The sequence below is a fragment of the Heterodontus francisci genome, chromosome 15, assembly GCF_036365525.1.
Source record: "Heterodontus francisci isolate sHetFra1 chromosome 15, sHetFra1.hap1, whole genome shotgun sequence".
Classification (NCBI taxonomy): Eukaryota; Metazoa; Chordata; class Chondrichthyes; order Heterodontiformes; family Heterodontidae; genus Heterodontus; species Heterodontus francisci.
This window is the reverse complement of record NC_090385.1, coordinates 39,445,418-39,458,636: the sequence shown is the minus strand read 5'-3', so window position 1 is coordinate 39,458,636 and position 13,219 is coordinate 39,445,418.

Here is a 13,219-nt window from a genome sequence, read left to right as displayed (position 1 = left end):
CTGTCTTTAAGAGGTAATGGCTAGCTGAAACACATGCCAGCTATGCACGCTGCTGGGCCACTGGTGAGTGTTCAGCCAGTCAGCAGCAAGGGTCATGCTTGGCTGAATGGCACAGTCATTCAAAGTTTGCATGCTGCCTGCCTTAACGGGACCAGGCATGGGCTAATCATGAATTACGAGCCTGGCCACCAGAAAATGGGAGCAATCCAATTTTTAGCCCAGAGCTTTCAGTTAGGACAAGAACCACAGGTTCAAACTGATGAAAGAAATAAAAGGACTGATACCACACAAAGGATGATTAGCACTGGAATGGACTTCAGGGTAGACAAAGACTTTAGAATCAATTAAAATATACTGCTGAACACCAAGATTTGTAGGGACATTTTGGGTGGGTAAAATGACTCTCGTCATCTGCATCAATCTAACGATCTTGCAGAAAGCAAAAATTCCTGGTGAGGAAGAAACTTCAAGTTCACATTATGTTTAAGGCTAGAGGTCACTCCGCTAAAAAGGCTTTTGACACAGGCACTTAGCTATCAAATTAATTTCTGATTGTATTGCATTTACAAAACCAACAAGGAAGATAGTTGAAAAATTAGCAATAATATTCCTTGTCCATAATAATTTCACATTTGTGTTTAGCCCAGATTAAAAGGACATTTAGGAGACAAATAAATCCTCAATGACTCCTCATGCACTCCTTCAAACTTTTTTTCAATCTCAAGGGACTTTTGCCTCAAAGAGCCTTTGTACTGCTTATGCAGGACTTGCCAAATGAACTACAGAACTAGTTGAGCTCCTCAAATTTGGTGTTGCCTTTTAAATGGAAAAACTGTTCCTGTTTTTGACATGAAGGATTAATATATTTTTTAAATGGCTATTCTCTAATTTTTTTGTTTTTGAAGCAGTAATTCTCTTCGTTTTGTGTTTCTCATATATATTTGGAGGAAACCATCCCTGAGGTTTTTTTGTTAATGCTATTCCTGATTGAAAAGTGTGATTTGTTTTCACAACTTTCAAGATTGAACTTAAAGGGCTGATTTTAACCTTACTCACCCAGGTGAAATGCTACAATGATTTCCCTTCTCTGATCCCACTGGCTTCCCACGTGTTGTGATTTTACCCTGCGAGTGGAACATTCACTGAAAGGCTGCGGGGTCCTGCTTTTAGTATGCAGATTGGACTCTGATGACATCAATGGGGCCTGACTGCAATTTCCCTTAGCGGGAAAGCTGTCATGGCTCTCCTGGCCAGCAAATCTGGTGGCAAACTGATATGGGGGCCAGGTGTAACTAGAGAAGTAATTTATTTTTAATTTTCTTTTGTTTCCTCGCAGGCAAGGAAGAGAAGGAGTGTTCCTCTAGGCCCCACAGAGATAACATCTTTAGGTATGTGAAAAGGAAATGATGAGCAAGGACGAATGTTGGTCCATTGCAGGTGGAGACAGGAGAGTTTGTGGTGGAGAATGAGGATATGGTGGAGAGACTAAAGAATTACTTTGTGTCTGGCTTCATGGAGGAAGACACAGAAAATCTCCCAGAAATACCAGGGAACCAAGGGACTTGTAAAAATGAGGAACTGAAAGTAATTAGTATCAATAAAGAGGTAGTACTCAAAAAATTAATTGGATTGAAAGATGATAAATCCCCTGGACCAAGTAAGCTACATCCCAGAGTATTGAAGGTGGTGGTGAAAGAGATAGTGGATGCATTGGTGGTTATCATTCAAAATTCGATAGATACTGGAAGGGTTCCTGCAGACTGGAAAGTAGCAAATGTAACCCCACTATTTAAGAAGGGAGCGAGAGAGAAAATGGAGAACTACAGACCCGTTAGTTTGACATCAGTAGTAGAGAAATATTAGAACCTATTGTCAAGGATGACATAACCGGACACTTGGAAAATAATAATATGATTGGGCAGAGTCAACATGGATTTGTGAAAGGGAAATAATATTTGACAAACCTGTTGGAGTTTTTTGAGGATATTACTTGTAGTATAGATAAAGGAGATAAAGGAGAACCAGTAGATGTGGTGTATTTTGATTTTCAGAAGGCTTTTGATAAGGTCCCACACAGGAGGTTAGTAAACAAAATTAGAGAACATGGAATTAAGGGTAATATACTGCAATGAATTGAGAATTGGTTAACAGACAGAAAGCAGAGAGTAGGAATAAATGAATCATTCTCAGAAAGGCAGGCTGTTACGAGTGGGGTACTGCAAGGATCAGTGCTTGGGGCCACAGCTTTTACAATCTATATAAATGATTTGGATATGGGGACCAATTGTAATATTTCCAACTTTGCCGATGACACAAAACTAGGAGGGAATGTAAGTTGTGAGGAGGATGCAAAAAGGCTTCAAGGGGATTTGGACAGGCTACATAAATGGGCAAGAACATGGCAGATGGAATATAATGTGAATAAGTGTGAAGTCAAACCAAAGAAGTTACATCACTCCAAACAGAAAGGCCGCCCGTGCATCAACACTACCAGAATTTCTTACCCACAGCTGTCACAGAAGTTTCTCAATTCGCTTGAAAAAGCCCTTCAAAACACTCCTGTAGGGGATGCAGAGACAAAGTGGGCCCACATCAGAGACGTCATCTATGACTCAGCAATGACCACCTTTGGCAAATGTGAGAAGCAGAATGCAGACTGGTTTCAATTTCACTTTGAAGAGCTGGAACCTGTCATAGCCACCAAACGCACTGCACTGCTGAACTACAAGAACTACACTGCTGAACCCAGCGAGTTAACATCCTTAGCACTTAAAGCCGCAGAAGCACCGTGCAAAGAACAGCTAGGCACTGCACAAATGACTACTGCAACACCTATGCAGTCATATTCAGCTGGTCCACGACACCGAAAACATCAGAGGAATGTATGGTGGCATTAAGAGAGCTTTTGGGCCAACCGTCAAGAAGATCGCACCCCTCAAGTCTAAATCAGGAGTAACGATCACTGACCCAAGCAAGCAAATGGACTGCTGGGTGGAGCACTAACTAGAACTGTACTCCAGGGAAAATGGCGTCACTGATACCGCCCTCAATGCAGCCCAGTCTCTGCCAGTCATGGACGAGCTGGATGAACAGCCAACCAAATCGGCCAGCTCAGTAACGCCATTGATTCTCTAACCAGCGGAAAAGCGCCTGGAAAGGACAGCATTACCCCTGAAATAATCAAGTGTGCCAAGCCTGCTATACTCTCAGCACTCCATGAACTGCTTTGCCTGTGCTGGGATGAGTGAGCAGCACCACAGGACATGCGTGATGCCAATATCATCACCCTCTATAAGAACAAGGGTGACCACATGACTGCAACAACTACTGTGGAATCTCCCTGCTCAGCACAGTGGGGAAAGCCTTCGCTCAAGTTGTTTTAAACAGACTCCAGAAGCTGGCTGAGTGTGTCTACCCTGAGGCACAGTGTGGCTTTCGAGCAGAGAGATCCACTATTGATATGCTGTTCTCCCTTCGCCAGCTACAGGAGAAATGCCGCGAACGACGGATGCCCCTCTACATTTTTTAAAAATTCATTCATGGGATGTAGGCGTCACTGGCCAGACCAGCATTTATTGCCCATCCCTAATTGCCCTTGAGAAGGTGGTGGTGAGCTGCCTTCTTGAACCACTGCAGTCCATTTGGGGTAGGTCTACCCACAGTGCTGTTAGGAAGAGAGTTCCAGGATTTTGACCCAGCGACAGTGAAGGAACGGCGATAAAGTTCCAAGTCAGAATGGTGTGTGACTTGGAGGGGAACTTGCAGGTGGTGGTGTTCCCATGTATTTGCTGCCCTTGTCCTTCTAGTTGGTAGAGGTCGTGGGTTTGGAAGGTGCTGTCTAAGGAGCCTTGGTGCATTGCTGCAGTGCATCTTGTAGATGGTACACACTGCTGCCACTGTGCTTTGGTGGTGGAGGGAGTGAATGTTTGTAGATGGGGTGCCAATCAAGCGGGCTGCTTTGTCCTGTCGAGCATCTTGAGTGTTGTTGGAGCTGCATCCATCCAGGCAAGTGGAGAGTATTCCATCACACTCCTGACTTGTGCGTTGTAGATGGTGGTCCGGCTTTGAGGAGTCAGGAGGTGAGTTACTCGCCTCAGGATTCCTAGCCTCTGAAATGCTCTTGTAACCATGGTATTTATATGGCTACTCCAGTTCAGTTTATTGTCAATGGTAGCCCCTAGGATGTTGATAGTGGGGGATTCAGCGATGGTAATGCCATTGAATGTCAAGGGGAGATGGTTAGATTCTCTCTTGTTGGAGATGGTCATTGCCTGGCACTTGTGTGGCGCGAATGTTACTTGCCACTTATCAGCCCAAGCCTGGATATTGTCCAAGTCTTGCTGCATTTCTACACAGACTGCTTCAGTATCTGAGGAGTCACGAATGGTGCTGAACATTGTGCAATCATCAGCGAACATTCGCACTTCTGACCTTATGATTGAAGGAAGGTCATTGATGAAGCAGCTGAAGATGGTTGGGCCTAGGACAATACCCTGAGGAACTCCTGCAGTGATGTCCTGGAGCTCAAATGATTGTCCTCCAACAACCACAACCATCTTCCTTTGCGCTCGGTATGACTACAGCCAGCGGTGGGTTTTCCCCCTGATTCCCATTGATTTCAGTTTTGCTAGGGCTCCTTAATGCCATACTTGGTCAAATGCTGCCTTGATGTCAAGTGCAGTCACTCTCACCTCACCTCTTGAGTTCAGCTCTTTTGTCCATGTTTGAACCAAGGCTGTAATGAGATCAGGAGCTGAGTGGTCCTGGTGGAACCCAAACTGAGCGTCACTGAGCAGGCTATTGCTAAGCAAGTGTCGCTTGATGGCACTGTTGATGACACCTTCCATCACTTTACTGATGATTGAGAGCAGGCGGTAATTGGCCGGGTTGGACTTGTCCTGCTTTTTGTGTACAGGACATACCTGGGCAATTTTCCACATTGCATGGTAGATGCCAGTGTTGTAGCTGTACTGGAACAGCTTGGCTAGGGGCGCGGCATGTTCTGGAGCACAGGTCTTCAGTACTATTGCTGGAATATTGTCAGGGCCCATAGCTTTTGCAGTATCCAGTGCCTTCAGTCGTTCCTTGATATCACGCGGAGCGAATCAAATTGGCTGAAGTCTGGCATCTGTGATGCTGGGTACTTCAGGAGGAGGCCGAGATGGATCATCAACTCGGGACTTCTGGCTGAAGATTGTTGCAAATGCTTCAGCCTTATCTTTCGCACTGATGTGCTGGGCTCCCCCATCATTGAGGATGGGGATATTTGTGGAGCCACCTCCTTCAGTTAGTTGTTTAATTGTCCACCACCATTCACGGCTGGATGTGGCAGGACTGCAGAGCTTAGGTCTGATCCGTTGGTTATGGGATCGCTTAGCTCTTTCTATCGCATGCTGCTTACGCAGTTTGGCATGCAAGTAGTCCTGTGTTGAAGCTTCACCAGGTTGACACCTCATTTTGAGGTATGCCTGGTGTTGCTCCTTGCATGCCCTCCTGCACTCAGGGTTGGTCTCCTGGCTTGATGGTAATGATAGAGTGGGGGATATGCCGGGCCATGAGGTTACAGATTGTGGTTGAGTACAATTCTGCTGCTGCTGATGGCCCACAGCGCATCATGGATGCCCAGTCTTGCATTGCTAGATCTGTTCGAAATCTATCCCATTTAGTACGGTGATAGGGCCACACAACACGATGGACGGTATCCTCAATGTGAAGGTGGGATTTCGTCTCCACAAGGACTGTGCGGTGGTCACTCCTACCAATACTGTCATGGACAGAAGCATCTGCGGCAGGCAGATTGGTGAGGACGAGGTCAAGTATGTTTTTCCCTCATGTTGGTTCCCCCACCACCTGCCGCAGACCCAGTCTAGCAGCTATGTCCTTTAGGACTCGGCCAGCTCGGTCAGTAGTGGTGCTACCGAGCCACTCTTGGTGATGGACATTGAAGTCCCCCACCCAGAGTACATTTTGTGCCCTTGCCACCCCCAGTGCTTCCTCCAAGTGGTGTTCAACATGGAGGAGTACTGAGTCATCAGCTGACGGAGGGCGGTAGGTGGTAATCAGTAGGAAGTTACCTTGCCCATGTTTGACCCGATGCCATGCGGTCCAGAGTCGATGTTGAGGGCTCCCAGGGTAACTCCCTCCCTACTGTATACCACTGTGCCACCTCCTCTGGTGGGTCTGTCCTGCCGGTGGGACAGGACATAACTGGGGATGGTGATGGCAGTGTCTGGGACATTGTCTGTAAGGTATGATTCCGTGAGTATGACTATGTCAGGCTGTTGCTTGACTAGTCTGTGGGACAGCTCTCCCAACTTTGGCACAAGCCCCCAGATGTTAGTAAGGAGGACTTTGCAGGGTCGACAGGGCTGTTGTCGTTTCTGTTGCCTAGGTCGATGAATGCTTTCATTGATCTCATCAAAGCCTTTGACCTCGTCAGCAGACGGGGTCTCTTCAGACTACTAGCAAAGATTGGATGTCCACCAAAGCTACTAATCATCATCACCTTGTTCCATGACAATAAGAAAGGCACAATTCAGCATAACGGTGCATCATCAGACTCCTTTTCCATCCTGAATGGTGTGAAACAGGGCTGTGTTCTCGCACCAACACTGTTTGGGATCTTCTTCTCACCGCTGCTCTCTCATGCATTCAAGTCTTCAGAAGAAGGAATTTTCCTCCATACAAGATCAGATGGCAGGTTGTTCAACCTTGCCCATCTTAGATCGAAGACCAAAGTATGGAAAATCCTCATCAGGGAACTCCTCTTTGCAGACGGTGCTGCGTTAACATCCCACACGGAAGAGTGTCTGCAGAGACTCATCGACAGGCTTGCGGCTGCCTGCAACAAATTTGGCCTAACCATCAGTTTCAAGAAATCGAATTTCTTGGGACAGAACATCAGAAATGCTCCATCCATCATTATCGGCGACCACATTCTGGAAGTGGTTCAAGAGTTCACCTACCTAGGCTCAACCATTACCAGCAACCTGTTTCCCGATGCAGAAATCAACAAGCGTGTGCGAAAGGTGTCTGCTTCTATGTCCAGACTGGCCAAGAGGGTGTGGGAAAATGGTGCACTGACACGGAACACAAAAGTCTGAGTGTTTCAAGCCTATGTCCTCAATACCTTGCTCTACGGCAGCGAGGCCTGGACAATGTATGTCAGCCAAGAGCAACGTCTCAACGCATTCCATCATGTCTCCAGAGAATCCTTGGCATCAGGTGGCAGGACCGTATCTCCAACGCAGAAGTCTTCGCAGCATCCAATATCCCCAGCATATACGCCCTACTGAGCCAGCAGTGTTTGAGATGGCTTGGCCATGTGAGCTGCATGGAAGATGGCAGTATCCCCAAGGACGTATTGCACAGTGAGCTCCTCACTGGTATCAGACCCACCAGCCGTCCATGTCTCCGCTTTAAAACGTTTGCAAACGCGACATGAAGTCTTGCGACATTGACCACAAGTCGTGGGAGCCAGTTGCCAGCAATCGCCAGAGATGGCGGACAGCTATAAAGGTCGAGCTGAAGAGAGGTGAGGCGAAGAGACTCAGCAGTTGGCAGGAAAAGAGACAGAAGTGCAAGGAGAGAGCCAACTGTGTAACAACCCCGACAATAAACTTTACCTGTAATGCCTGTGGAAGAGTCTGTCACTCTAGAATTGGCCTTTATAGCCACTCCAGGCGCTGCTTCACAAACCACTGACCACCTCTAGGCGCTTACCCATTGTCTCTCAAGACAAGGAGGCCAAAAGGAAAAGGAAGTGTGAAGTGACACACTTTGGTAGAAAACACAGAAAGGCAGAGTTTTTCTTAAATGGTGAGAGGTTGGGAAGTGTTTATGTCCAAAGAGACTTGGCTGTCCTTGTTCATGAGTCACTAAACGCTAGTTTGCAGGTGCAGCAAGCAATTAAGAAGGCAAATGGTTTGTTGGTTTTCATTACAAGGGGATTTGAGTACAGGAGTAAAGATGTATTGCTGCAATTGTATGAAGCCTTGGTGAGACCGCATCTGGAGTATTGCGTAGAGTTTTGGTCTTATCTAAGGAAAGATATACTTGCCATAGAGGGCATGCAACGGAGATTCACCAGACTAATCCCTGGGATGGCAGGATTGTCTTATGAGGAGAGATTGCAGAAACTGGGCCTGTATTCTCTAGAGTTTTGAAGAATGAGAGGTCATCTTATTGAAACTTACAAAATTCTTACAGGGTGTGACAGGGTAAATGTGGATAGGATGTTTCCTCTGCCTGGTGAATCTAGAACCAGGGGACACAGTCTCAGAATAAGGGGCAGGCCATTTAAGACTGAGATGAGGAGGAATTTCTTTACTCAGAGGGTGGTGAATGTGTGGAATTATCTCTCCCAGAGGGCTGTGGAAGCTCAACCATTGAGCATGTTCAAGACAGAAATTGATAGATTTCTGATACTAATGACATCATGTGATTTGGGGATAGTGGGGAAAAATGGCATAGAGGTAGATGATCAGCCATGATCAGTTTGAATGGTAAACCAGGCTTGACGGGCTGAATGGCCTACTCCTGCTCCTATTTCCTATGATCCTATGACCTTGTGCTTCCCCTTCCTCAGGCTTCACTTCCCCTCCCCCAATGAGACCCTCCTTACTCCACCAACCCCCAAAAACTTACCTGACTGCTGCAGAACATTCTAATGGGTCCTTAGCAGCAGGTTCCTGCCACCTGAAATCCTACTCCCTCCTGCTGGGCATCTAACATTTCTTGCCAGTTTTGGATGAGAGGCTAACTCTGCAAATGAGGCTGAGGCGTTAAATTTTCTTGGGCCATCACACTGAGAGTGGGGGTTGGGGGATGTGGGTGGGGCAGGCGGCTGGAAGTTTTTCATTTGCCTTGGTTCATTTCGGTATGACGCCTGCTGGGACTTAAAATCCAGGCTTAAGTTTTAACTCTCACTCCCTCAGTGACTCAATTAGTTTATTCAGGGACTTGCTGAGCTATACAGACTGGGAGTTTGCAGGTCAATCATTAATCTGTGCTAAGCCAAATGACCTCAGTCCGAGCACTCTACAGCGCGGGGTGATGTCATTGAGCCAGAGACCTCTTTGTGACGGCACCCTGTTCCTTTATTTCTTCAACCCCTTTTCCTTACATCTGCATGCCCAATATAATCTTCAGTGTTGATATAGTTCCTGCCTCAACCACTAACCCTGGAAATGAGATCCACAGTCTCATAACTCTGTATAAAGAGGTTTCTCCTACTCTCTGTTCTCTTACATTCAATCTGATGCCTTTGGCCCTTCGGTCATGACCTCTTAACAACTGGAATCAGTCTGTTTCTATCGATCCAGTCCCATTATTTTATAATTTTGAACACCCCTATCATATTGTCCCATAATTTGCATTGTTCTCATGAAAAAGCCCCAATTTTTCAAGTACTTCTTTGTATTTGTGTTTTCTCATACCAGGCAGTATCCTAGTGAGTCTGTACTGAGCCCTCTCTAAAGCCTCAGTATGCTTCCTATCGTGTGGAGCCCAATGCTACACACAGTACTCCAGTTAAGGTCCTACAAAGGTTTTATATAGCCTCATCATTACCTCTTGGCTTTTATATTCTGTACCTCATGATGAAATATAAAATTCTATTAGCTTTTTATTACAGCTGTGGGGTATGATTTAACAAGAGCAACGCCTACTGTTTTCAAAATAAATGAAGGCCAATTTTCAATCTACCCCTTGGTGTTTACACCACCAACTGAATAAATTCTTGACAAGAAAACATTTATAGGGCTATAGGGAAAGAGCTAATTGGATAGCTCTTTCAAAGAGGCATGATGGGGTGAATGGCTTCCACTATGCTGTATGATTCTATGAATCAACTCCTGCTCCTTCATCGGAGTGGAAAATTCATAGACCCACAAACAATTGGGTCTACAAGTCTGCTGCTGGGGTAAGGGGATCAGATTTACGAATGAAAATGCTGCACAGTGACTTGGTTGTTGGTCACCCAGAATCGAACTAAACTGTCTGAACTAAACCAGTGCCAATGCAAAAGAGGCTAAAGAAGCTGCTGTTTCAAAGCCCCAGCAATGTGAGTAGCAGGATTATGATTTGAGCTGAGAAAATAAATGCATTATGCTATCTTCAGTTCAGCCTAAAGGTATAGGCCCAAAAGAGAAGTATGTTGGGATTTGTACATTTCACAATTGCATTATTTTTCAAGAAGGCAACCTGTAATAGCTGAGAGAGATCAGCAATAGGTGATGGACTCCCAAACCTGCGATATTTTCCTGCCTTTGAAATGAAAGCTTTGGAGATCCTGAGACAAGTGGAGGAGGAGGGGAGTTAATGTCAAGGACTCAGATACAAGGAGGTGGAAAGGCAAATACCAGCTGCAGGCTCATGATGACATTGTGCTTCTCTATATCCTGCATTATCAATCAGAAAACTGTATCATGAAGCCTTTAAATCATTCCTTGTGCTGAAAGTCATACATGAACTCTGTTCCTCAAAAACCCCTCAATGCATCCGACCCTGCCAACACTTCACTAAGAAGGCATATGGATTCCTTTCCTTTATTAGCTGAGGTATTAAAAAGGCAGATGGAATCCTTTCCTTTATTAGCCGAGGTGTAAGAAGGCAGATGGAATTCTTTCCTTTATTAGCTGAGGTATAGCATATACGAGCAGGGAGGTTATGCTGGAACTGTATAACTCATTGGTTAGGCCACAACTTGAGTACTGTGTGCAGTTCTGTTCACCTCATTACGGAAAGGATGTAAAAGCACTAGAGAGGGTACAGAGGAGATTTACGAAGTTGTTGGAAAAATGCAGCTGAGTAAAGATTGGATAGGCTGGGATTGTTCTCCTTGGAATAGAGAAGGCTGAGGGGAATCTGATTGAAATGTACAAAATTTCTAAGGGCCTGGATAGAGTGGAGGTGAAGAGTCTATTCACCTTAGCAGAGAGGTCAGTGACGAGGGGGCATAGATTTAAAGTGATTGGTAAAAGGTTAGAGGGGAGTTGAGGAAAATGTTTTCACCCAGAGGATGGTGATGGTCTGGAACTCACTGCCTGAAAGGTTATTTGAGGCAGAGACCCTCAACTCATTCCAAAGGAGTCTGGATATGCACCTCAAGTGCCGTAATCTGCAGGGCTACAGACCAAATGCTGGAAGGTGGGATTAGAATAGGTGGATCGTTTTTCGGTTGGCACAGACACGATGGACCAAGTGGCTCCTTTCTGTGCCTTAAACTTTCTATGATTCTGTGATTCAAAGTAGGTGTTGTCATTTACTCTGTCCTTCCCATGCATTCACTTAGAAATATCCATCTGAGAGAATTAGCAAGTAAATCAGAATTGAGTACACTGAGTGATGCATAGGGCACTGATGAGCCGGAGAACTAGGGCTGGAACTTGAGGAGGAAGATATTGCTAACTGGAAGGTCAGCTGAAGAGCCTTGGGATCTGTGCCAGCTTTATCCTAGAAAGAGATGAAAGATTAGTTGATCTATTTTTGGTAGGATTGAGGAAGGAATATTGGGCAGAACATTGGGAGAAATACCTCAATGTCTTCATACAATATCTTCAGGTTTTTAATGACCACTTGAACCAGCAAATCAAGTTGACAAGACCTGAGTTTATTAACTCATCTCTTCTCACGAAGTCGTACTCCATCAATACTTTACTAAGTGTTAGACTAGCTCATACTCAGCATTCTGAGATAAGACAGGCACAGGCATTTAGCCTCTGCAGACTGTGCTATCTTCAGCTGTTGCGTTTAAATGAATTTCGTTTCATTCAGAAAATCTTTCCCAATTAAAACTTGTTTATCATGCTGATTTGTAATCTATGTGTTAAGTATTAGTGTGAGTAGTTTAAACTTTCTTGTTTTGTTTTACTTGACATGCTTAAGCAGCTTTTTTCTCCACAGCTCCACCCTTCCCATTGACACAGCTGCTGTTGACTATCTGCTGTCCATTCATGTCATTGTTATGCACTTTATACAAATCCCAACATACTTTTCTCTGGGGCCTACAGCTTTAGGCCAAAGTGAAGATAGCATAATGCATTTATTTTCTCATCTTAAATCATAATCCTGCAATTCACCCTGTTGGGGATTTGTAATTGCAGCTTCTTTAGCCTGTTTTACATTTCTGCTGTTTCAGTTCAGTTTAGTTCAGATTCTGGAAGGTGAGCAACCAAGTGTAGCACTTACATTAGCAAATCTGATTCCCCTGATCCCAGCAGCAGACTTGTAGACCCAGTTTTTTGTGGGTCTGTGAATTTGCCTTTTCGTAGCATCATAGAATGATACAGCACAGAAGGAGGCCATTCAGCCCATCATGCCTGTGCTGACTCTGAAAGAACTATTCAATTCATTCCACTCCCTGTTCTTTCCCCAAAGCTCTGCAAATTTTCCACCTTCAAGTATTATCCAATTCTTTGAGAGTTGCCATTGAATCTTCTTCCGCTAACCTTTTGGGCAATGCATTCCAGATCAGAACAACTTGCTGCTTATTTTTTTCCCCCTCATGTTCTTTTATCAATTACATTAAATTTGTGTCCTCTGGTTATTGATCCTACTGTATTAGAATCAGTTTCTTCTTATTTACTCTATCAAAACCCTTATTGATTTTGAACTCCTCTATCAAATCTCCTTTTGACTTCCTCTGCTTGAATAAAGAAGTTGGAGTTAGTAGTGGAGACCCCAAGGTTTGGATTAAAAATTGGATGGTTTCTAGCTATCCCCAAGTGCTTGTTTAAGGACACTGGTTTTCCAGAATTCAAACTAAAACAGTAATAGTACAAAGACAAGAATGTAATACCCCAGCAAAAGAGATACAATAAAAGAACTGAAAATTGAAAAGAATCCACAACGAAAACATCAATTTATCCTTTTTCTTTCAGTCATATATGGATGGGCCTGCTGTGCATTTCTGGCATTTTCTGTTTTTATTGCAGCAAACAAGCCTGTTTTTGTTGGCAATTTTTCTCCATTCAAGAACCCCTTCTGCTGAAAGTGCCAATTCTTCCGGCACAGGCAGCTCTTCAGCACCTTGCCTAAGTGAGCCATGACAGTGAATGAGTGTTGACTTGTTATTTAGTAATGGATAGCATCACAGCTAAATGTAATCCATTCTTATCTGATGTCTACATCTGAGCACAACAAACAGCACTTCTGTGCACAGACCACCTCCCTTTTGGGGCAGGAATTTGTAATGAACTTGCAGGTATTTTTCTATACA